Genomic DNA, 26,530 nt, shown 5'->3' with positions numbered 1-26,530 from the left:
TCGCAGCGTCTCCCGCGACCCGAGTCATCGACACGACATGTACGACGACCGATGACACCGAGAAGCCAAATGCACAAGAAACGGCCACATGATAATGGGAGCTACTCCCTTTACCGAAAGAATCCTGAGAGCAAAACTCCCTAAGGGTTTCGACAAGCCCACGGATATGAAGTATGACAGAACCAAGGATCCCCAAGAACACCTAACGGCCTTCGAGGCCAGGATGAACCTAGAAGGGGCCGCCGACGTGGTTCGATGCAGGGCCTTCCCGGTAACCCTAGCCGGGACGCGATTAAATGGTTTAACGCCCTTCCCAACGGATCCATAATTGGCTTCCACGATATCTCACAGAAATTCATGGCCTAATTCACCACCAGAATTACAAAAGCCAAGCACCCCATCAGCTTGCTGGGAGTTACCCAGAGACAGGATAATTCCACGAGAAAATACCTTGACCGTTTCAACGACAAATGCTTGACGGTTGACGGACTCACGGATTCAGTCGCAAGCCACTGCCTAACCAACGGACTCATGAATAAAGACTTCCGGAAACACCTCACCACCAGACCGGTGTGGACCATGCACGAGATCCAGGTCATCACAAAAGAGTACATAAACGACGAAGAGGTAAGCCAAGTCGTAGCCGCCAATAAACGGCAGCACGACAACACATAGCATGGCAACACAGCACGGCAACACAGCACCACGACATAACCCCCCGCCAAGAGAAAACCAGAAGGAACATCCCAAACCAAAAAACATAAACCGACCTCCCAGAGTCAGAAAATTCTCTAAATACACACCCCCTGACAGCCCCGATCACCAAGATATACCACCAAATAGCAGACCGAGGTATCCTCCCGAAGGTCCGACAACTCAAGGAAAGAACGGGCGGCAACAAAACCCTATACTGCGATTACCACCGAGGATACGGACATAGGACACAAGACTGTTTCGACTTAAAAGATGCTCTTGACAAGCTATACGAGACGGCAAGCTCCCCGAGTTCGCCAAAATCATCAGGGAACCAAAACGCGCAGAAAGAGATAAAATACCTAAGAAAGAAGGACGCAACCCGAGGACGCAGAGACAAGCCCCCAGGGAAAGCCCAGAGACAGACCCAACAATAATCGTAAATGTCATCATAGGCAAAGACACTCCGGAAAAATCGAAATCGGCACTCAAGAAGGATCTCAAGATCTTGGCAGTCAGAAACCAAACCCCAACCGTCACCATCGGTAATGCGATAACATTCTCCCCCGAGGACTGCCAACACGGCACCTCGACGGAAGATGCCCCCTTTGTCATCTCGGCAAAGATTGGAACCGGGCTAGTCAGAAGAATACTGGTGGACACGGGAGCAGACACCAACATCCTTTTCAGAGGATCCTTCTACAAGCTCGGACTCCACAACGACAACCTCCAGACACATCGCAACGGTGTCACCAGACTCGGAGACAACTTCCTCAAGCCAGATGGTTCCATCGTCCTCCCCCCCTCACCATAGGGATAGGAAACTAAAGGAAGACAATCCTATCCGAGTTCGTGGTCCTCAAGGACTCCACCGCTTACAATGTTATCCTTGGAAGAAAAACAATCAACGACCTCTCCGCCATCATCTTCACAAAATTCCTCCTCATGAAGTTCACCGCAGAGGACGGTTCCATCGGAACAATCCATGGAGACCGAGAAATCGCAGTAGAGTGCGACAACACCAGCCTAGCCCTACAGAAGAGATCCCGCGACGCGGCCGGCATATTCTTAGCTGACCTGGATTCCCGGCAAGACGGACAACCTAGACCAGAACCAGAGGGAGACATGGAGAAACTACAAATAGGACACACCAAAGAAGAATACACTTTCATCAACAGGAACCTCCCATATGACCTTAAGGAAGATCTCTCACGCCTCCTAAAACAGAGCAGAGACTTGTTCGCGTTCACTCCCGCCGACTTGCCAGGAATAGATCTTGACCTAATGTCCCACCGACTAGCCGTACATCCCAAGGCCAAGCTTGTGACACAGAGGAGACGAAAAATGTCCCCCGACCGAGCAGCCGAGGTAAAGAAACAGGTCAAAGCCCTCCTCAAAGCGGGCTTTATCAGGGAACTACCCTATGCGACCTGGCTAGCTAACGTCGTGCTAGTCAAAAAAGCTAATGGAAAGTGGCGGATGTGCGTCGATTATACGGACTTAAACAAAGCCTGTCCAAAAGACGCCTTCCCCCTACCAAATATCGATGGGCTGGTAGACGTGGCATCCGGTCACCAATATCTCAGCTTTATGGATGCATACTCCGGGCACAACCAGATACCCATGCACCGCCCGACGAGGAGAAAACAACCTTCATCACCTCCAACGGCACGTACTGCTACACAGTCATGCCCTTCGGCCTGAAAAAATTTGGAGCCACTTACCAAAGGCTCGTCAACAAGATATTCCAAGGCCTGTCCGGGACTAAGCTGGAAGTCTACATAGATGACATGCTCGCCAAGACTGAATCCGGCGAGCAACTCATCGGCGACCTTGAACTCGTCATGAACACCTTGAGGAGGCACCGAATGCGCCTTAACCCGACAAAATGCGCCTTCGGAATGGAAGCAGGAAAATTTCTGGGGTTCATGATCACATAACGCAGGGTAGAGGTGAACCCTGAGAAGTGTCGAGCCATCCTCGAAATGGCAAGTCCAAAAAATCTCAAAGACATCCAGAAACTGACCGGCCGACTAACCTCCCTATCCCGTTTCCTTGGCGCGTCGGCCCAGAAGGCGATCCCCTTTTTCAAACTTATGAAGAAAGGAACTCCCTTCAAGTGGGATACAGAATGTGAAGGGGCATTCCAACACTTCAAGAAAGTACTAGCAGAACCCCCCATTCTTGCTAAATCCCAAACAGGAGAGATCCTCTACCTATACCTATCCATAACGGAAAAACCACTTGTGGCGGCACTTGTCCGAGAAGACGAGAGAAAGGCCCAGTGACCTATCTATTTCATAAGCAAAGTCCTCCAAGACACGGAGTCACGCTACTCCCGCCTCGAAAAACTCGCCTTCACACTCCTCACAGCCTCCCGACGTCTTCTCCAATACTTCTAGGCTCATCCCATTGCGGTCCGAACCGACCAAGCGGTCATGCAAGTCCCACATAAGCCCGATCTGGCGGGGAAAATGCTAGCATGGTCCATAGAACTATCCCAGTTCCAAATAAAGTTCGAACCCTGGACCGCGATCAAAGCACATGCCCTGGCAGACTTCATCGCCGAGATGACTCCAGGAAACCCCACCGCCGAAACTTGGAAGCTACACGTAGACGGCTCATCCAACACCACTTCCGGGGGAGCCGGGGTGATACTTGAAAGCCAAAACGGGATTGTAATCGAATAATCCGTTCGGTACGAGTTTCCAGTCTCCAACAACCAAGCAGAGTACGAGGCTCTCTTAGCCAGCTTGACACTAGCCACAGAGATCGGCGCAAAAATCTTAGAAGTATGTAGCGACTCACAGGTAGTCAGCTCCGAAGTCAATGGAGACTGCCAAACACGAGCCCCCTACTCCAATAATACCTCACCAAAGTAAATAAGCTAAAAGAAGAATTCAATCGTGTAACCATACAGCACATCCCCAGGGAATGAAATGCAAGGGCAGACCTACTCTCGAAACTGGCCAGCACCAGGCCAGGACAAGGAAACTGGTCGCTAATTCAAGAAGTCGTTAGAACGCCGTCTGTATCAACCACAACCGGCACCGGCCTACCGATCTCCGACCAGGAATCATGGACCTCCCCTATCCTACAATACCCCCTTAACGGAGTACTACTCGAGGACCCTAAAAATGCAAATCGAATAAAAAGGGAAGCTGTCAACTACACCGTCGTGACGGAACAACTGTACAAACGAGGATTCTCGCCACCCTTACTCAAGTGCGTCCAGCCCGAGGACACGGAGTACATACTCCGCAAAATCTATGAAGGCTGCTGCGGCCATCACATCAGAGGCAAAACCTTGGCCCAGAAAGTTATCCAGGCTTGATACTTTTGGCCCTCGGTTATCAGAGACTCCATGCAGCTGGTAAAAACTGCAGCAAATGCCAAATACATGCCGACTTCCACCAAGCCGCCCCACACCAGCTCAACGTCATAACGGTAGACCGGCCATTCGAAACATGGGGTGTCGACCTCGTTGGCCCTTTTCCAACGGCACCTAGACAACTCCGATACCTCATCGTCGCCATCGACTACTACACCAAATGGATCGAGGCCGAACCCCTGGCCTCCATCACGGCAACCCAATGCTGAAAGTTTTTTTGGAGACACATAATAACTTGGTTCGGGATCCCCGAGATCGTAATCTCGGACAACGAAACCTAATTTACCGACAAAAAATTTAGAGAATTCTTGGAGGGGCTGCACATATCCCACCGTTTCAGCTCGGTGGAACATCTCCAGACAAACGGACAAGTGGAGTCGGCAAACAAGATAATAGTCAAGGGACTCAAGAAACGACTCGACGGGGCCAAATGGCTATGCGCCGATGAACTCGGATCAGTCCTCTGGTCATACCAAACCACACCCTAGACCTCTACAGGAGAAACCCCGTTTCGCTTAACATACGGCGTAGAAGCCATTATTCCAGGAGAGGTAGGAGACCCAAGCCCTAGAAGAACAATCGGGGGCAACGACGAAGAGGCAGAACGCGACCTCACAGACGAGGTGAGAAGCATAACTCATGTACGAGAGCTAGCCTTAAAGCAAAGAATTGGCCTAAGATATAATTGCGGCGTAGTCTGACAGGAATTCATACCCGATGACCTCATCCTACGACGAAATGACATCGACGCCTCCACTCCCGGAGAAGGGAAACTTATCCCTAATTGGGAAGGCCCATACAGAATCAAGGCGGCAATCAGGAAAGGAGCCTACAAGCTCGAACAACTTGACGGAACCGAGGTATCGAGAACATGGAATGCTGCCAACCTACGAGGATACTACACTTAAAAAAACATAGGTTTAAACCCTTCCCTTGTACCTTTTTAACTCATTAATTAATCAAGTGTTTTTCCCGTGTACTCTTTCCCACCCACATGGGAAGGTTTTAACGAGGCTCGGTATTTTAAAATAAAGTTTATTTCACCTCCTCCTCTCTATTTCCGAAAACAATAAACCCCTTCCAAAAATAAGGAACGAATGGCCACCATCAGGGACTGATCACCTCCGGGGCCAAAAAATGGATATCCATACAACACGGGCAAACGGCCTAACGAGGGCCTACCCCTCCACAATGAGTCACACAAAACGACTCAAGAATAAACGAGGACGGTTGAAGCACAAAACCTTTAATTGGCCCGAACGACCTCAAACACAAATTCGATAAAACACCCAAGTCTCGCAACACGGCCAAAACGGCCAAGATACCAACAAAGTCACAACACATGGCCACACGGCCAAAACACCAGCATAAAACTACAAGTTCTCAAAATACAATCAAAAGATACAACAAAAGCCTACTAGAGATCGACGATCTGGCCATAACGGACAGTCTTAAATGCCCCCATCACAGACACGTCCACGCCCGGCACAAGGACCGAAGCATGGGCCCTCATCGTCTCCTCGGTAGTAACAATAGCACCCTTTACATCCGCTAGCAGCTCCCCCTTCTCCTTCTTCAGAACCTAGGCCTCGACCTCCAGAGCAGCAACCTTGGCCTTCAAAGTGTTTACCTCATCGAGAAGCATGGCAGCTTGAGACTCGGCGTCAGAATCCCGCTTTCGCTCCCCGCCTAGCTGAGACAACAGAGAAGTCTCAACCTCGGACAGACGGAGAAGCTCGGCCACAACATCCTTAGAATCTTTGACAGCCTTCTCCTTAGCCGACTCCGACGCCGCAAGATGTTCCTTCACCTTTATCACCTCAGCTTGGGACTGACGCAGCTTCTTATGTAGAAGACCCACCAGAGACATCACAGGCTCGGCCTTCCAAAGAATCACAGTAGAACGAAGAAGGGCCCGATAGACCGACTTCGCTTGAAAAGCAACGTCACAATCATGAAAAAATTCCTTAGTGCCAGGCATAAGGTGCTGATCAATGAAACCCGGAGCATCAAACCTCCAGTCCATCACGGAAGGAACAGAATCCCCTTCCTCCTCCAGATTTTCACTAATAACCTCCTCCAGCTTCTTTCGCTTCCGAGAAGCACTAGATGCCGAGACCACGACTACTTCCTCATCAACACCAGAAGTTACCAGGCCCAAAGCAACTTGAACATCGCCGCCAGCCTTGGGCGAGGCAACCTCTTGAGACACGGTGCGAGAGTCATCTGCAGGTCGGGACGAAGGAGTAGAAGGAGAAGAAGCCACCTCCTGGTCCATGGCAGCCTTCAACCTCGCCAAAGTGGTCAAACCGCCAGCCATCTCAACTGGAAAGTAAACATAAGAAATATAAGTCCCCAAAATCGGGAAGATAACAAATAGAAAGGAAAACAGAACACACCAAGAAAAGTACAGCAAGCTTCTGGATCCCCCATAACGTCACGAGGATGCAAAGGACGCTCCCCAAAGAGATGCCAGAGGACATCAGCGATATCCCGATCCTCCTGGGACAACCCCTCATAAGTAACCTTCGTCAGATACGACGGTCCGGCATTGAAATTCCAGTAGGTTAGGAACCGACACTCCCCCTCTAGTGTTAACCAAAAAGGGTGTTGCCCCCGAGCAGGGCGCACCTTAAAAAACCCTCTCTTAAAACCGTGAAAGGAATCCTCATACAAACCAAATATACGACGATACGGCTGAGCTCTAAAAGACATATATCCATTTTTGTGCTTTCCTTCCTTAGTCGGAAGAGTGCACAAGAAAAGGAAAAGGAAGACGTTAACTGAAACAGGAAGCTCTAAGTACTCGCACACGAGCTTAAAGGAGCGAACGGCCGCCCAACTATTCGGATGCAACTGAGACGGGGCGATGAAACACCGACTCTGCAGCGCCTGAACAAAGGGTGAGAACGGTAACCGCACGCCGAGCCGCGTAAACATAGACTCGTATACCCACATCCCGTCCAAAACAGTCGGCGAGTCTAAATTCAAGTAACAAACCCTCTCGTCGACCCCGGGGACAACGAGCTCGTATTGGCGCTTGACATCACCACCCCCAAAAACAGCCCCCTGGTCATGAAGCCGCTGGAGATCTGCCTCCGTTATCCGGGACGGCGTCCCCCAAACATCGGAGGTCACCCAATAATAGAGGCGGGGGACGCCCCCTGTTGGAATCAACGGAGCACCCACACCCTCCCTTCTCCGCTGAGACATGCCTAAAACAGGAGGAGTACCACCATCAGCCTACCAAAGCTACACGACAAAAAAGTATGGAAGAAAGGAAAAACTCTACCATCTATCGAAGACTAAGCCTGCAGTGGTGCTCATCCTCCCTCAAATAAAACTACAACCCTCATTTTCGAAAAAAAAAGTGCTAAAAGAAGTACCAAATGCAACCCCAACGCAGGAAAACAAAAGTAAAAAATGAAAGTCATGGAAAAAGAATACCAACCTGATAAAAGCCGCTGGCAAAAATGGGAGCAGAACAGAGAAACAGCGTGAATACAGAGCCAAAATGCGCAGAGGAAGAACAAAGCAGGAAAAAGTGAAGAGGATATGAAACTAGGAAGACTGGAAAAATGAAACAGACGAGGGAAGAAAAAGCAAAAAACCAAAAACGGCTGTGAAGTACAAAAAAACCAAAAATTCCCTCAGCAACCAACAAACATAAAAGGGCAAAACTGGGAAGGCAGCCCAAGCGCCCCCTCCCCACAATAAATGCTCTCTTTAAAAACGCAATTGACAACACACATTGGAAAACAAAACGGGCGCAGGAAGACGAAAAGATCACACCAACTGCAACACAGACTACGAAGCTGATAAACCCTACAAACTGACCTATTCTAAGACCCGACGCGCCGCCCCTCCGCCACAGGCAGGCCCGTCAAGCAAACCCCCGAAAAGCTTACCTCCCATTCTGACCAATCAAGGAAGGCCATGAACGGTCAAAATCATATCCTCCAGTGACGAAGACCGACCTTGTTTGCTCTCCCGCTGTGGGGGCAACTGTTACTGACCCAACCCACGGCTATTCTGTACCTGCAACAGCCTCCAAACCTGACTACCTGGGTCCAAACCACACCGCTCTTCTAGAAGGCCCGAAACCGGTCCATTAGAGGTCCCAACCAACATTCAAATTCAAAGAACTTCCTCATCTTAGCCAGATAAGATAAGATAGGACACTCACCATCACCTATATAAAGGGAAGTCCCAGGCTCCCTTCAGGTATGTCATTCACTCTACACACCTTATACCTCTCAGATCCATTCTGATTTGAGCATCGGAGTGTCTTTGCAGGTACCACCCCCCATTACTCCAGTCAAATAATCCGGCATTCGCCTTGACCCACAAGTTCCCGATTCATCTCTCAACCCGTACCGAACACATCTTGTACAGATAGATGACAGTACAAAACTCTTCGTACTATTACTGTTTTAAACTCATACATAAAGAAACTAAACAAATAGCATATTTTTACTTCTCTTTCTTTTCTGTTTTAATTTATTTTTCTTACTTCTAGGTCATAAAGAAAAAAAAATTGTTTTTCTATGAATAATACAAATAATAAATATAAAATTGTATACATTTTAAAAAAAAAATTTAGAGGTGAACTCACTGTATCGACAATATTTTTAAGATTTTTCTATCGCTTGTGATAATCTTTTAATTTTTTATTAAAAGCTCACAATTTTTATTTCATTAAAATAAAATTTCTACTTTAAAAATTTTATCTAAATTTCTTTATTTATGCTTCGATTTTAATAATATATAATTTAACTAGGTTTTTCACTGTGCTTTAAAATTTTAGTCTATCAGAACATCTAATTTCACTAAAGTACGTGTACTTGTATCCGTGAATATGATTAAAAAGGATCTTAATTACTGATTTTGATGTAGTCATCTTGATTTATGATTCTAATATAAATCAGTACACTTTTCATAATTCGTAAGATAATACTTTAAAAATATTTTGTTAGAATTGCTCTTAGAAACTAAAACATTATAGATCTCTTTATACTTGATTATTAGTTCTATTAAATCTTAAAAATCAAAATAAAATATAATAATTTAGATCAGTAACGGATCTAAAAAATTTATATTGGAAGGCAAAAATAATATATATTACTATCAAAAGATATATTAATCGAAATTTAAAAAAATAAAAGTGCATATTAATTATTTAAATACAAAAAAAACCAAAAATTACATATAATAAAACAGAACGAAAGATATTTTTAAAAATATTTTTTTATTACTATTTCTAAAATTAAATATATATATATATATATATATTATATATATATATATATATATTATAAATTAGTAAATTGATCAATTAACTTTAGAAATTTATATGTAACATAATTATATATAATAAAATAAAATAAAAGATAAACAAATAAATAATAAGAATCACTAAATTGAGAATAAAATAAAATATATAAATTCATAAAAAGAATAAAAAATTAGATTAATATCTAAACTATAATTACTTGAATTAAAATTTGTAATTGAAAATATTAAAAAGAGAAACAATGAAATTGAAGGTTACATAGAGTCATAGAGAGTTATATAAAAAAATAGAGAATTTAAAATTTATCTTTTGATGAAGAGAAGATGACCACTTTTGGCCACACTTTTGAAGCGTGGCAAGAAAAATGGTTATCTGAAGGGTTATCACACGTTGAAGCAATCTTGGAAGGGTTATCTGAAGAATATTGCTCATTTATCACATCAATCAATGCAAGAGACAATCCAATTTTCATAGGAGCTCTTGAGGCACTACTACTTGCTCAAGAAGAATGGTTCGAGAAATTCAAAAAAGCTGATCCGATTCAAGCAAATCTTGCTCAAGCTAGAAATCAAGGAAGATTTGAAGAAAATAGCAATAACAACTACAGTTACAACAACTCAGGAAGAGGATACGGCAGAGGATACAGTCATAGAGGAAGATTCCACGCCAAAGGAAGAGGTAAATTCAAAAAATGCTGGCATAGATTCAACAAAAGTTTTGAAATAATCAAGGTAGGCCTCAAGCAAACATGGCTATGGAAAATGTGGCAGCCACTCCTTCCATTGTATATGACTCGAATTGGTATCCTGGTTCGGGAGCAGCTCATCACATAACACCAGAGACATGAAATTTTTTTAATATGAACACAAAATTAGGGGTGTTCAAAACCGATCCGGACCGAACTAAACCGACGAACCGAAATAACTGAAAACCGAACACACCAAAAACTGAAAAACCGAAAAAACTTGTTTTGCTGTTTTTTATGCGGTTCAATTCGGTTTTCAGTTCCGACCATAAAAACCCCAATCGAACCGAACCGGTTTGGCAAAAACCCTAAAAAAATACCAACCCCACCACCCAAGCCCACCCCCCCCAAACGAGTGCTACTGCTGCGCGTCCCTAACCCCTAATCGAAACCTAACCTAGCTCTCTCTTCTCCAAATCTCGCCCTCTGCGCACCCAACCACGGAGCCACCCACGTCCTTGGATCTTGTGGCCGGCGGCAACGGCACCCACGTTCCTCCCACCACCTCGAAGCCTTCCTCCCAAGTCCCAACGCTGGAGCCTTCCTCTTCGTAGACAGAGCAGAGATCCCCCACTGCCGGTGCACCACGAATACGAAGCCGTCGGATAACAGGCCAGCACCCACTAACCCAACAGGCCAGCACAGCACCACGCTAGTGAGACGTCACCACCCAGCAGCGTTTCTGGGTTCTGGCCACGATCAACAGTTCAACACAGCACCTCCCAGTCTCCCACCCAGCCACCGATTTAAGTCAATATGGAGCCCGAGTCATCAATTCAGGTAATGTTTACCAATTGCTGTTTACTAATGCATTGTTGCTACTTGCTGTTTGTCAAGTAATGTTGGTAACACTACAAGAAAACACCTCTATTGCCACGCTTTAAAGCGTGCAAAAAACTAAAAAAAGCGTGACAATAACTTTTCACCACGCTTTTTGAGCTACCGCCACGCTTTTGATGACCTATCGCCACACTTTTTTGCCACGCTTTTTACATATTGCTACGCTTAAAAGCGTGGCCGTATATGAGAGATATGGCCACACTTTGGAAGCGTGGCGATAGATAGAGATACGACCATGCTTTAAAAGCGTGGCAATAGCCTTGTTAATTTTTAAAAAAAAATCATTTTTTTTATTTTACCTTCACTGCACAATATAAATTTAGTCCTTTTTTATTACCAAACCTATAAATATAGTATGCAATTTTGATTACAAGACAATTCAAACAGTAATTAGTGATATAATTTTTGCTATAATTGTTTTATACATTAAAAAATTAATACTCAAATACAAAATAAATCTCAAGTTCAATGACGTAATCTATCCCCTAACAGTCGGGTAGCACTGGGACTGAGAATATTTGCTTGCATTATTGACAGCTCAACCCCTAACAGTCGGGTAGCACGAGCCATCTCTTCCAATATTGCCTCCAAAGAAAGAATACTGCATTTCAACATATATATCACATTTTAACATAGAAGTAAAAATAGTGCATGCATCAAAAGAAAGAAAAAGCATATGTGAGGTAGAATGCATCAGTTAGAAGAACACCATTGGTCAGAGCATGTGCAGCATCAAAAGTATGCCAAATAAATAATGTTATTCCCCAAAAAATGTCAAAAAGAAACTTTACTTCCTTACATGAATGAAAACCTCTAAAATTAACAATCTGGTACCAATAATGTTCCTTGTAATTTTAGCTGACAATCCTGAACTGTAAGTATAAAGGATGTCATCAATATCTGCAAATCATCAAACCAAAGCAAATCCAGAACAGTAAATTGCAGGTAATTAATAACAGTAAATTACAGGTCCAGTCTCCTTTACGTGGAGCTGAATATGACAAGAAAAATTTTTTAAGAGAGACTCTTGGAGGCTAGTTGATACATTGAGATTTTTGTCTTTTAGTTTTCCTTCCAAAACAAAAAATTTAAGAATCATGGTGTAACATAAAAGATAGAAGCGAGATCGAATAGTTAAAATAAGTGATAAGCTTATTTTTCTATAGGTGATAAGCTTTAAGTGCAATCTTATGCACCGCTTTGTTTTCATTTTCTTTATTCTTTATGAGAAGCTAATAAATAGGAAATAGAGAATCCCTGTGCCATCTTGTTATTTAGTGAGTTAATACACAAACTTAACCCACCCCAGACGGGCAGCCTAAAAAAGAAAAAGAGCTAGAGAGAGTCTCCCTTAAATGCTGTTAGTAGTTTGCAAAAGAGGGGTTTACATACCTCAAACTAGTAGGTAGTGTGTACCTCACATATAAAAAAGTTTCTCTAAAATGTTAACGAAGTTATCGATGAGTTACATGAGACAGCCAACATAGGTAGCTCGAGGATATTGTTGTTGCAGCTTTGGCCGCTGCATAAAAAACTTGTACAGGAGCAGTCCACTTAAGGATAGCCTTCTCACTCTTGCAATAATACTCTCAGCGTAGAAAATTCATGACCATCTGATTCCCAGTACCTAGAAAGCTTAAAAATTGGAATCACAACTGAAATAATTGAATAGATTGGGTTAATAGTATAATGGAAATGAAGGATATAAGAACCTTAAATAAGAAAGCAATTGCACATATGGAAATACAAGTCCCAAGCCCATTGCAAAGTATCTGGATTATAGCAACACAAAAGTACTCAATATGTTAGAGTAGCAGAAATTATTGAAAAAAGCAATTAAGGATGACATAATACCACTTCAGGTTTAATCTTAATCGTTAGCCATATGGCATGCACTATTGCAAACCACATTGCTGATCCTTGGGAAATTCACATATTACACCTGCGCTATGAAATTCAACGGTCGCTGTGTCCCTAACCCAACCACATTGCTGATCCATGTTCATGAAAACTCTCTCAGTTCTTAGTCCTATGGAATCTTCTCTTTAGGTCCATTAATAGTTAAAACATACAATCAAAAAACAACAAAGGTGCACAAAGTCACAAATTATGGAAGGTGATCACTATGCTGTCTAAAGTTTAGTGCCTAATTTGCAAAAAAGGTTAAAAATAAAAAATAATATTTAATTTAAGAAATATAAAAATAAATATTTTTAAATATTTAATATTTACCTTTCATAAGTTCGACAAATTTGGCACCAAAATCTAAAGGCACCAAAGTTTGGCCATCTGGTATTGCAAGATAGCACACACTCTGCATATATTAGCAATTCAATTTGACTAAACACACAATATACATTGAACAATTCCAAAACTCTCACCCATCAAAGAAAGAAAAAGTTAACCAAAACTCGAAACACACACATGGCACAACTGAAACAAAGTTCACAAAATAAAATAAAATAAACGGAGGTTCTAGAGTCAAACAAAAATTCACCTGATCTGCCAAGGAATTCTCCAGCAACTGAGCCTTTTGAAGACTCATATTATCAGTAGCAGCAGCAACATAGAATCTGGGATTGAACTTATCTTTCTGTAACACTGCCAATAGATTAAGCATTTCAGCAGTATGACCACCTACAGAATAATAAAATTTAGGAAGTGTTCATACCCTGGGTCGAGCTATCCGACCTGGGATGATCGACGACAAAGCGACCGACCTCTTCAGGTCAAGCGGACCGACTTCTTCTTAAAAGAACTCGGCGAAGTTGACAGGAAAGCCCATAAAGGGCCCAAGTAGAGGAACACAACCCAAGGCCGTCCAAACCTATAAGAGATAAGGGCGGTTCCCTTGAAGATAAGCTGACCTCAACTCAAAGATAAAGATAAGATAAGATAACTAACTTATCTTATCTAGAAAGGTCACTCTACAACTACTATAAATACACTGGAGCACCCAGGTATAACTCATACTCTGATTCTACATAAAACCTGCTTAATACCCGTGCTAACTTAAGCATCGGAGTCTCTTACAGGTACCCCCACCCTTCGGTGGCCAAGGATCAGAAGGACAGTCAGTCCAACAAGTCGGACACGACAGCTCCGGCCGACTCCCACCAGCCGGACACGTCAGCACCGACTAGTACAGAAGATCTCGTCTGAGATCGACCTCCAATTTCAGGTAACCCTCGGAACATTGGCGCCGTTGCCGGGGAACCTGGAAGTCATCCCATCACCATGGCGGACAACCATGAAAACGATCACGATTCAGGTCTGGAGGATCGAACACCGCACAAAAACGCGAACGTCACGCTGCAAGACACTCCGGAGACCAACCAAGACAAAGACTCACCAAATTCAGGGGCCATAGAAGCACTCCTAGATCGCCTAAAACAACTGGAAAAAGAAACCCACCAACAAAGGGAAATCGGAAGAGATCTACAAAGAGAGATGCGGTGACGTCGGGAGTTGGAAGAAAAACTGCAGCAATTGGAAGCCGATCTCAAATCAAAAGCCCCTCGCGTTAATCTTGAGGAGAATTCACACAAAGAGCAAGACCCCTTCACTAGGGAAATCATGAAAACCAAAATTCCAAAAGACTTCAAACTCCCAGATGTGGCTCTATATGACGGCACCACGGATCCTAACCACCATTTCAGTAACTTCAGAAGCAGAATGTATCTTACTGACGCCCCAGACGCTGTTCGCTGTAAAGCCTTCCCAACAACTCTGACAAAGACAACCATGCGGTGGTTCGACAACTTACCACCAAAATCCATCTCAAGTTTCGACGACTTAGCTAAGAAATTCTTAGCTAGATTTTCCATTCAAAAGGATAAAGCTAAGCACGCCCCCAGTTTATTAGGAATCAAACAAGGAGACCGGGAGAGCCTTCGCAACTACATGGAAAGATTCAACAAAACATGCATGGACATACAAAGTTTACCCACGGAAGCCGCAATCATGGGACTCATCAACGGCCTTCGAGAGGGACCTTTCAGCCAATCTATATCAAAAAAGTACCCGACTACCCTCAACGAAGTTCAGGAGAGAGCAGAAAAATATATAAATATGGAAGAAAACGCTCGTCTAGGAGAGTCCTCAAAATCGGGAGCTTCCTACCGTGACAGAGACAAAGAATCCAAAAGGAAAGACGACAGACAAGGAGAGAAAATTAAGAAGTACCATAACTACACTCCTCTTATGGCATCACTGGTCGAAATATATAAAGAAGTCTGCCACACGGAAAAAATTCCCCCAGCTTGGCCACTTAAAGGCAAAAAGGGAGGAGGAAACCGAAAAGAGTATTGTGAATATCATTGGGTCCGAGGACACTCCACTAACGAATACTTTGATTTAAAAAACATCATAGAAAAATTGGTAAGGGAAGGAAAACTAGATCGATTCCTAGCCACCTGAGATGACGAGCAAAGGAAGAGACGAAGGGATGATGATACCGAACGAACAGAACGATCACCTCGAACGCCAGAAAGACACGTCCATATGATACATGGCGGTTTCGCAGCAGGAGGAATCTCCAAATCCTCTCGTAAGAGATACCTCAAAGAGGTATACCATGTCGAAGGAGAGGAAGAAGCACTCAGCATCCCAGCGATAACATTTACTAAGGAGGATGCAACCGGTATCATTACCGGACACGATGATCCCATGGTTATCACCATCATCTTGGCAAACGCCAACCTACACCGGACATTAATAGACCAAGGGAGTTCTGCCGACATCTTATTCAAAACAGCCTTCGATAAGCTCGGCCTAGAAGAAAAAGAACTTAAAGCATATCCAAACAGTTTGTTCGGGTTAGGAGACACTCCGGTTCGACCACTAGGATACATACCACTGCATACAACCTTTGGAAAAGGAGACCAATCAAGAACTCTCAAAATAGACTACATCGTAGTCAACGTAAGCTCAGCCTACAACGCTCTCATAGGTCGGACCACGCTCAACCAACTCGGTGCAATAGTCTCGACCCCACACCTGTGCATGAAATTCCCAACTCCAAAAGGAATAGCTACAATAAAAGCAGACCAGAGGATGGCGCGTCGCTATTACAACGAGAGCCTCAACCTCAGAGGCAAAGGAGAAGAGTTCCACACAATTGAGCTGGGCAGAGTTCAATGACGAAAGGAGTTCCGTCCCCAACCAGAGGACGAGATAGAAAAAATTCAGATCGGAGACACCTCGGAAAAAACAACTAATATCGGCAAAATCCTCAAAGGAGATCTAAAAGAACTGCTAATACAATTTTTGCGAGATAATGCCGACCTGTTTGCATGGAAAGCCGCAGACATGCCAGGTATAGACCCTAAGCTAATGTGTCACAAGTTGGCAGTCTATCCAGGATCTCGACCAGTACAACAAAGACGAAGAAAGCTTGGGCCAGAGCGATCCCAGGCTGTGGAAGAGCAAGTGCAGGCACTATTGGAAGCTGGATTTATAAGAGAAGTCAAATACCCACTATGGCTAGCCAACGTTGTCTTGGTGAAGAAATCAAACGGGAAGTGGCGAATGTGCACCGATTATACAGATCTCAACAAAGCTTGCCCAAAAGATCCATACCCACTCCCGAGTATCGACGCCCTGGTAGACGCTTCCTCTGGGTATAAATATCTCTCGTTTATGGATGTGTATTCGGGATACAACCAAATTCCCATCTACCCACCGGACCAGGAAAAGACTTCGTTCTTAACGCCAAAAGCAAACTACTGCTACATTGTAATGCCTTTCGGCCTTAAGAACGCAGGAGCCACTTATCAAAGATTGATGAATAAAGTCTTCTCGGAGCACATCGGGAAAATCATGGAAGTTTATGTGGACGACATGCTAATTAAAACGAAAAGCGAACAGACACTGTTGACCGACCTAGCCCAAGTGTTCGACACCATCAGGAAACATGGTATGCGACTCAATCCAGCTAAATGCACATTCGCGGTAGAAGTAGGAAAATTCTTAGGCTTCTTGCTCACACAACGGGGAATTGAAGCAAACCCAGATAAATGCCAGGCCATATTAAACATGAAGAGCCCAACCTGCGTGAAAGAAGTACAGCAACTCAACGGGAGGTTGGCCGCCCTATCCCGATTCTTAGCAGGAGTTGCAATAAGATCTCTCCCCTTCTATGCAACTTTAAGAAAAGAAAAACAGTTCGAATGGACGACAGAATGCGAACAAGCGTTCCAAGACTTTAAGAAGTTCTTAGGACAGCCACCTATCCTATCCCGACCTCAAGAAGGAGAACCACTCATACTATATCTTGCAGTAGGAGAAAAGGCAGTAGCATCAGCATTGATCCGAGAAAGCGAAAACGGGCAACAACCCATCTACTTCATTAGCAAAGCACTACAGGGATCCGAGCTGAACTATCAGAAAATAGAAAAATTTGCCTACACTCTCGTCTTAACATCTCGGCGACTCTGCCCCTACTTCCAGGCCCACACCATCAAAGTTCGAACAAATCAGCCCTTAAAAGGAATACTACAGAAAACGGATTCAGCTGGTAGAATTCTACAATGGGCAGTCGAGCTGTCAGAATTCGACCTCCAATATGAAGCTTGGACCGCCATCAAATCACAATACCTAGCCGATTTTATCGCCGAATTCACAGATGCCCTAGAGGCCCCCATAGAGTGGAATTTGTATGTGGATGGATCTCCAAACAAAACAGGAAGTGGCGCAGGAGTGATAATAGAAAGCAACCAGGGAGCCCAAGTTGAACTTTCCCTCAAGTTCAGATTCCCGGCTTCAAATAACCAGGCGGAATACGAAGCGTTGCTAGCTGGCTTGAAACTGGCTGAAGAAGTGGGAGCGCGAAAACTCAACATCTATAGTGATTTGCAAGTGGTCACATCACAGATAGCAGGGAGCTACCAAGCCAAAGATCCCATCATGAAAAGATACCTGGATAAAACCAAGCAACAGCTCGAACAATTCGGGGAATACAAGATCTGCCACATACCCCGCGAGTAAAATGCTCGAGCTGACGTACTCTCAAAGCTGGCTAGCACCAAACCAGGAGGCAATAATAGAAGCCTCATCCAAGAAATGCTACAGAACCCATCAATCTCGGAAACAGAAAAAGTCCTAAACATAACAGGCCAGGACCAAGACTGGATGATCCCCATAATCAACTACCTCAAGTCAGGAACGCTCCCCGCAGAAGAAAAGGAAGCAAAGAAGCTAAAAAGGGAAGCACAATATTACACCATTATAAACAACACCCTGTACAAAAGAGGGATATCGGTGCCATTACTAAAGTGCGTACCGACCTCCCACACCAGGGAAGTGCTAGAAGAGGTACACAGCGGCATCTGCGGCAGTCATCTCGGAGCGAGGGCTCTTGCCAAAAAGATACTCCGGGCAGGGTTTTACTGGCCAACTCTACAGAAAGAATCTACAGAGTTCGTAAAGACATGTCCACCATGTCAGAAGCATGCCAACTTCCACATTGCCCCACCAGAAGAACTCACCAGTGTAACCGCACCTTGGCCTTTTGCGAAGTGGGGACTCGACCTTCTCGGCCCCTTTCTCCAGGGATCGGGGCAAGTTAAATTCCTCATAGTAGGGGTAGATTACTTCACAAAGTGGATCGAGGCAGAACCCTTAGCCAACGCCACTGCCCAAAGAAGCCGGAAGTTTTTATACAGAAACATTGTCACAAGATTTGGGGTCCCATATTCAATAACCACAGACAATGGCACCCAATTCACAGATGCCGGCATCAGAAAACTAGTATCCGACTTGAATATAAAGCACCCGTTTACCTCTGTCGAACACCCTCAAGCCAACGGACAGGCCGAAGCCGCCAATAAAGTCATATTAGCAGGGTTAAAACGAAGACTACAAGATGCAAAGGGAGCTTGGCAGAGGAGCTTCCACAAGTCCTATGGGCCTATCGAATGACGCCACATTCTACGACAAAGGAATCCCCATTTCGGTTAACATACGGAACGGAGGCAATGATTCCAGTAGAAATTGAGGAAGGATCGCACAGGGTAGTCCATTATAATGAGGGAGCAAACCCCCAACTTCAGAGGGAAGAACTCGACCTACTACCTGAGATCCAGGAAAGAGCTCGGATCAGGGAAGAAGCGCTAAAACGTCGAATGGCTTCCAGATATAACCAAAGGGTAGTACCAAGGAGTTTCACTGAGAACAATCTCATCTTAATCCGAAACGAAATAGGAACAACTCGATCCGGAGAGGGAAAACTGGCAGCCAATTGGAAAGGACCATACCGGGTCACAGAAGTACTCGGGAAGGGCTACTACAGAATATCCGAACTCGACGGACGGGAGCTTCCAAGGTCATGGCATGCCTGCAACCTAAGAAGGTACTACAGTTAGAAAGGGTAAAGGATCTCACCAATGGATGCGCTCTTTTTCCTTAAAAGGTTTTTTAATGAGGCACCAGGTCGAGACCCAGACCCAACTTAAGAGGATGAGAAAAATCCCACATGTATATATTTGCATTTTTCTTTGAATAAAATATTACCTAGGTATCCTACAAAGATTTCAAGACACATTATTCTGAAGCATTCATCGCCCGATTATAAAGCTACAGGTCGGCAAAAAGTGAAAAACAATTTCACTGCACGACCACGATAAAGACAAATCGTCCAATAAAGGTGAAAACGCGATTCACCCAAAGGACGAGCTCGATATGTCAACCACTATCTACAAATCGGCAAAAATGAACACAGAATAATGTAAGAAGTTATCGAAAGCAATCTAAAAAGAACCTGACGAGGTCTTACGAATAGCTAATATAAATAACTTAAAGAGACTGGCCGACATCAAAAAGTTGGACCAAGTCAATCCAAGTTATCAGCGAATCCCTAGAAAGAGGTCTGGCCAACACTATTAAAGAGGAATCGCTATAACTTAGAAGAAATCGACCTAACGAAGTCGGTTTCCTACAAAAATAAGTTATAAAAGTAATCCCTCAAAGAGACCTAACAAGGGTCCAAGAAAGAGGATTGCGAAATAACTTAGAAGAGATCGACCTAACGAAGTTGACCTCCTACAAAAGACAAGTTATAAAAGTAATCCTTGAAAGAGACCTAACAAGGGTCCAAGAAAGAGGATTACGAAATAACTTAGAAGAGATCGACCTAACGAAGTCGACCTCCTACAAAGGACAAGTTATAAAAGTAATCCCTGAAAGAGACCTAACAAGGGTCCAAGAAAGAGGATTACGAAATAACTTAGAAGAGATCGACCTAACAAAGTCGACCTCCTACAAAGGACAAGTTATAAAAGTAATCCCTGAAAGAGACCTAACAAGGGTCCAAGAAAGAGGATTACAAAATAACTTAGAAGAGATTGACCTAACGAAGTCGACCTCCTACAAAAGACAAGTTATAAAAGTAATCCCTGAAAGAGACCTAACAAGGGTCCAAGAAAGAGGATTACGAAATAACTTAGAAGAAGTCGACCCAACGAAGTCAATCCACTACAAAAATCCAAGCAATCCCTGAAAGAGACCTCACGAAGGTCCAAGAAAGAGGATTACAAAAAGGAGTCTATCAGGGGACCAACGCAAAGAAGTCGGTCACAAGGCACTAAAGAACACACGCAAAGCAAGAAAACCAAATTAGACCCCTACAGCTACAAAGAGTCAAAAACTCAAGAAGTTCAAATTGGGAGAGTTCAACATCAGCAGGTTTTATATAAAGTTATAAAGACCTCGAAGGACCACCAACACTTACTACCCAAAAGATAGCAAGCTACTTGTCTGTTTTTTAAATAAAAAGTTGCTAGGAAAGCAACTAAGAAGTCAACATCTTAATAAAGTTTCAAAAAACGCCCACAAGCCGGGCCAACTACAATCAACAAACATCAGAAGTTTTCTCGGCAGCATCATGAGCTTTCTTGGCGACATCAGGACCAGGAGAAGGAGCGCGAGCTTGAATCGGCACCGCATCAACAGTCCCCTCCTCCCGATTCAGGATCTGCAATCCAGGTCAGACACAACAGGAGGAGCGGAAGAAGCCGGCGCTTTGGTGGAAGACACAAGGGGAGGAACAACTTCATCATCATCACCCTCATCATCAGGGACAATCTTGCCATCTCTGACAACATTATCCAAGCTAAAAAGGGTGAGATCGGCCTCGGGAGCAATAATTCGGACTTGTTCTTTCAAGTTCTCGTAAGCAGCAGTTACGCTGCCAACAAGATGACCTTGGAGCTCAGCATAATCCTCCCGGGCATTGTCGAGCTCTTCCCTCAGGTGCCTCCCCTCCCTATAAGAAGTCACATAGCTGTCCTTGTGCATCATGGCCGCATCCTCAGCCAACCTCAAGGAAGCAGCTAGCGCCTCAGAACTCGCCTTCTCATTTTCGAGGTCCTTCTCTAATTTGACCACCTTCACCTCGAGCTCCTCCTTCAAACCCTTCATCCGGTCAAACTCTCGTTTCGCCTCCTCCATAAATGCCTTGGTAGCGTGGAGAGGAAGATTCTGGGCAGTACGATGAAGTGCAGCCGACATAAAGGCCATCCTCACATGATTTTGAGCCATAAACTCCAAATGATGGAGAATGGACACATCATCCATGGGAATGGTACCATATGGCCCAATCTGTTGATCTATAAACTCAATGGCGTTGAAGTCAGGAGCGTTGAGGTCAAAAGGCTCAGAAGTCTTTTGCTTTTTACTCGGAGGAGCGGCGGATGGAGCGGCAGAAGAAGAAGGAGGATCCACCAAACGAACCCGAGGTATCGAGATCGCCTTCTTCACCCTGGGAGAGCTCGGCACAGCCGGCTTCTCGCGAGGCTGAGAAGACCCCTCCCCAGCAGCCCGGGCGGCAACATTCCTGGCAGCAGTTGCCTTCTGTGCCCTCTTAAAAGCTTTCATAGACTCATTGTTCTTCATTGCCTCTGCAAATAAAATAGAAGTCAAGCTACAAATCAAACAAGTCGAAAATACAGCTACAAGCATCATAAGACAAACAGCAAAGGAAACACAAGATACCCATTTCAGATTGAAGAAGAGAAGGATTGGTTAGAAATTTCTTTGTGTCAAGATGGGGAGGCTGACCCCAATGCTCCTCTAAAACAGTCACAAAGGCCCGCTCAGCCTTATCCAACATGTCCCAAGAGTACCTAGAGACCCTAACATCCTTCTGCCACTCTAGGGGAAAGGTGGGTTCATCATTTTCATCCAAGAAAAAGGGCCGAGATCCTTCAACAGCTCGGACCTTGAAGAAATAGTTTTTAAAATCCCGAAACGATTCGTCAAACATGGAAAAAACTTTCTTTCCTTGGGTAGAATGGAAGGAGACCCAAGCTAACTTCTTTTTCACCACACCAGGCTTAGTCAAGACAAACAAATAGAAAAAGAGAGATTGGGAAGCAGGAATACCAAAACTATTACACAACAATTGGAAGATTTTAATAAAACCCCAGGAGTTGGGGTGAAGTTGAGAAGGGGCAACATTACAAGACCATAACAGGTCAATTTCAAATGGAGTAAAGGGAAGAGTAACTCCGAGTTGACCAAAGAAAAAATCGTAAGCATAAAAGAAAGGGCGATTGTCAACAACTCGAGTCGAGAAACAGACTCTCTCATAAGAGGAAGGAGGAACAAGCTCATAATTCTTCTCATCACCAGAGTTACTACAGACATTGTGAAACTGCCTAAGCTGAGAACAAAACTCAGAATCAACCAGCGAGACACACATGAGAACCATGGAGTCCACCCAATCGGCCATACCCGCAGGGACCTGGGAAGGCGTCGCTACAACGTTATTTCGGGAAGACATGAGGTCAACTAAGATCCTACAAAAGAAAAAAAAGAGCGGATTACTCAAAAAACATCTCGGGCATGGGTCAAAACATCTCGACGGGCGGATAAACAAAAGGAAAACCCCAAGACTAAAGCCAAAAAGTCCTGGGGCATCCTTTGGAGGCAATAACAAAGCAAGATTTCTAGGAAAAACCTACACCCCAGTATCTCTCAAAACAAGGAAAGAAGACCTAAAGCAGCAAGCATTTCGTCCATCAAGTTAAAAAACGCAAAGTCATCAAAGCAACTATCTTTCTACAGTCTACCAGCAAAAGCACTGTCAAAATCAACAATGCCAAACAGAAAACCATCAAAAAGCAGAGAAACAACAAAGACGCAAACTTTTTATTAATCAAGCAAAAAATCATCAGCAGAGAACAAGCATCAACATCAAACACTCCCAAAATCGTTAAAGGAGCAACCTTTTTCAGAATCAAACAAAGTCATCATTCCAAAGCTTCAAATACAAAAGCATTCACAAAACATGCAAAGTTCTTAAAGTATCAAGCAACAGAGGGAGAAACTACAAGATACACAATGATAAGCAAAAAGACAGAAAAACCCAAACTTTCTCAAAACAGACACAAAAATAGGCATAGAGAAAGGTAGAAAGAAAAATCGAACCTGGAAAAATAGAAGAAAGACTGTAAAAGAAAGCCGAAGAGCAGAAGCAAAACCACCCTCGAAGCAGAAATTACGAAGATTGAAGGAGAAATCTGGAAATCGCCCCTTTCCCACAGAAAGCAGTAACAGAACAGACGTTGCAGGAGAAATTGCGAAAGAAACAGAAAATGAGATAGTAAAGGGAGAAGTTACGAAGAGGAGCGAATAAGAGAAACCGTTTTTTTGAGAAATTCAAAATAAAAGCCAAGAGAGAACGAGGGCAATTAATAACCAATTAATGAAGGCATTAAACCCTCTCACGTTCCCAAGAACAAAGCGCTGATATAAAAGCGCGCGTTTTTAGAGGAAAACGTTCTACATTCAAAAGCTCTACGTAGAAAGGAATCGACAAAATTGCTCGAGTTCGGCTTCGCTGTAAAGAAGTTCAAAGTCAAAAAACTCGACTTCAAAGCAGAAGACCGAGCTCAAGCAGGGGCACTGTTCATACCCTGGGTCGAGCTATCCGACCTGGGATGATCGACGACAAAGCGACCGACCTCTTCAGGTCAAGCGGACCGACTTCTTCTTAAAAGAACTCGGCCAAGTTGACAGGAAAGCCCATAAAGGTCCCAAGTAGAGGAACACAACCCAAGGCTGTCCAAGCCTATAAGAGATAAGGGCGGTTCCCTTGAAGATAAGCTGACCTCAACTCAAAGATAAAGATAAGATAAGATAACTAACTTATCTTATCTAGAAAGGTCACTCTACAACTACTATAAATACACTAAAGCACCCAGGTATAACTCATATTCTGATTCTACATAAAACCTGCTTAATACCCGTGCTAACTTAAGCATCGGAGTCTCTTGCAGGTACCCCCCACCCTCCGGTGGCCAAGGATCAGAAGGACAGTCAGTCCAACAAGTCGGACACGACAGCTCCGGCCGACTCCCACCAGCCGGACACGTCAGCACCGACTAGTACAGAAGATCTCGTCCGAGATCGACCTCCAATTTCAGATAACCTCAGAACAGGAAGCTTATCACCTATTCCATTGTACAATTCTGGGATCGAAACCTGAGTGATCAAAATAAAATAAGAACAAAGAGCACTAAACCAAAATTGACATGAGAACACCAAACAACAAATTAAAATCAAATAATTAAAAAACTGCAACCACAAAAGTTAGAGAACAAATTCAAAATCAACAAAAATCAAGAATCAAGAACAGAACAGAAACTGGCAGTGAAAAATAGATGCAAACAAAATACAAGAACAGAAACGAGCAATGAAAAATAGATGAAGGGAAAAATCAAGAACCAAAAATCAAGTACAAAACAGGAAAAAATAGAAGTAGTAAAAAATCATAACGAAAATCAAGAATTAAGAATAGCAACCAAGAGAATACTAGAGAACTGCAGAAAATAAAGTGCTTACAATCGTTAGATAACAAACTCAACCACAACAATTACAAAATGGCAACTGAATATAAAGTGATTACAGTCTTTCTTGGCGACGGAGAGGGCTGTTTGGTGACAGGGATAAAGGAGGTGCTTGTGACGACAGTCTTCTTGGCCGCGGAGAGGTGCTTGGTGACGGAGAGGGCTTCTTGGACGATGGCACTCTCTGCGACGGAGAAGGGCGCCGTGGTAGGGACTCGCGACTTGGCGACGAGGAACACGCCACCGCCGCGGATTGCGTGAGAAGGATGGCGGGGCAGGAAAAGGGCGCCGCGGATGGAGGAGGAGGTAGGGACGCGCTACGGTCTACGACTCTACGGATTGAGGGGGCGCTATCGAGAAGGATGGGAATTTCAGAACAAGGGTTAGAAACTGAGGGAGGCGCTGCGTGAGTTAGGGTTAGGGGTTTTGTTATTAGGGATTAGGGATGTGATAAAAGATAAAAGAATGAAAGCTTTTTTTGTTCATATACGAAGGAAAGCCTTTTTTTTTAAAACCTTTTAGCCACGCTTTTGAAGCGTGCCAAAAGATTTGCAAGAAACGGCCATGCTTTTAAAACGCTCCTATAACAAAACCCTAATGCCATGCTTTGAAAGCGTGCCTGTTTCTTTCTATGGCTACGCTTTTCAAGCATTACAAAGAAAAGCGTGGCCAAATCTCGAATCAGTTGCCACACTCATAAAAGCGTTGCCGTTGTCCCCTTTCGCCACGCTTTTAAAGCATAACAAGAAAAAACATGGCCAAATCTCTATTTAATCGCCACCCTCATAAAAGCGTGGCTATTGACCACTTTTGGCCACGCTTTTGAAGCGTGGCAAGAAAAATAGTTATCTGAAGGGTTATCACACGTTGAAGCAATCTTGGAAGGGTTATCTGAAGAATATTGCTCATTTATCACATCAATCAATGCAAGAGACAATCCAATTTTCATAGGAGCTCTTGAGGCACTACTACTTGCTCAAGAAGAATGGTTGGAGAAATTCAAAAAAGCTGATCCGATTCAAGAAAATCTTGCTCAAGCTAGAAATAAAGGAATATTTGAAGAAAATAGCAACAACAACTACAGTTACAACAACTCAGGAAGAGGATACGGCAGAGGATACAGTCATAGAGGAAGATTCCACGCCAAAGGAAGAGGTAAATTAAAAAAATGATGGCATAGATTCAACGAAAGTTTTGAAACAATCAAGGTAGGCCTCAAGCAAACATGGCTATGGAAAATGTGGTAGCCACTCCTTCCACTGTATATGACTCGAATTGGTATCCTGGTTCGGGAGCAACTCATCACATAACACCAGAGACATGAAATTTTTTTGAATATGAACACTACAATGGTAATTAGGGGTGTTCAAAACCGATCCGGACCGAACTAAACCAACGAACCGAACCGAAATAATCGAAAACCGAACAAACCGAAAACCAACAAAAACTTGTTTTGCTGTTTTTTATGCGGTTCGGTTCGGTTTTCGGTTCTGACCATAAAACCCCAACCGAACCAAACCGGTTTAGCAAAAACCCTAAAAAATACCAACCCCACCCCCCAGGTCCACACCCCCCCAAACGAGTGCTACTGCTGCGTGTCCCTAACCCCCAATCGAAACCTAACCTAGCTCTCTCTTCTCCAAATCTCGCCCTCTGCGCACCCAGCCACGGAGCCACCCACATCCTTGGATCTCGAGGCCGGCGGCAGTGGCACCCACATT

At 44.1% G+C, this 26,530-nt stretch overlaps 1 long non-coding RNA gene across 1 annotated transcript; it reads right to left on the bottom strand.

Annotated features, from left to right (window-relative positions):
- Positions 1–12,624: 12,624 nt before the first annotated feature.
- Positions 12,625–25,243, bottom strand: LOC148554197 (uncharacterized). The gene is made up of 4 exons (XR_015892351.1): positions 24,869–25,243; positions 13,460–13,599; positions 13,195–13,276; positions 12,625–12,936 (listed from the first exon to the last, which is right to left on the bottom strand). It is a non-coding gene; the product is annotated as an uncharacterized LOC148554197 (long non-coding RNA).
- Positions 25,244–26,530: the final 1,287 nt, after the last annotated feature.

This window comes from Arachis ipaensis, chromosome B7 (assembly GCF_059453495.1).
Source record: "Arachis ipaensis isolate K30076 ecotype BB chromosome B7, ASM5945349v1, whole genome shotgun sequence".
NCBI lineage: Eukaryota > Viridiplantae > Streptophyta > Magnoliopsida > Fabales > Fabaceae > Arachis > Arachis ipaensis.
Note: the sequence above shows the minus strand (reverse complement) of the source record. Positions and strands in the feature narration are given on the sequence as shown.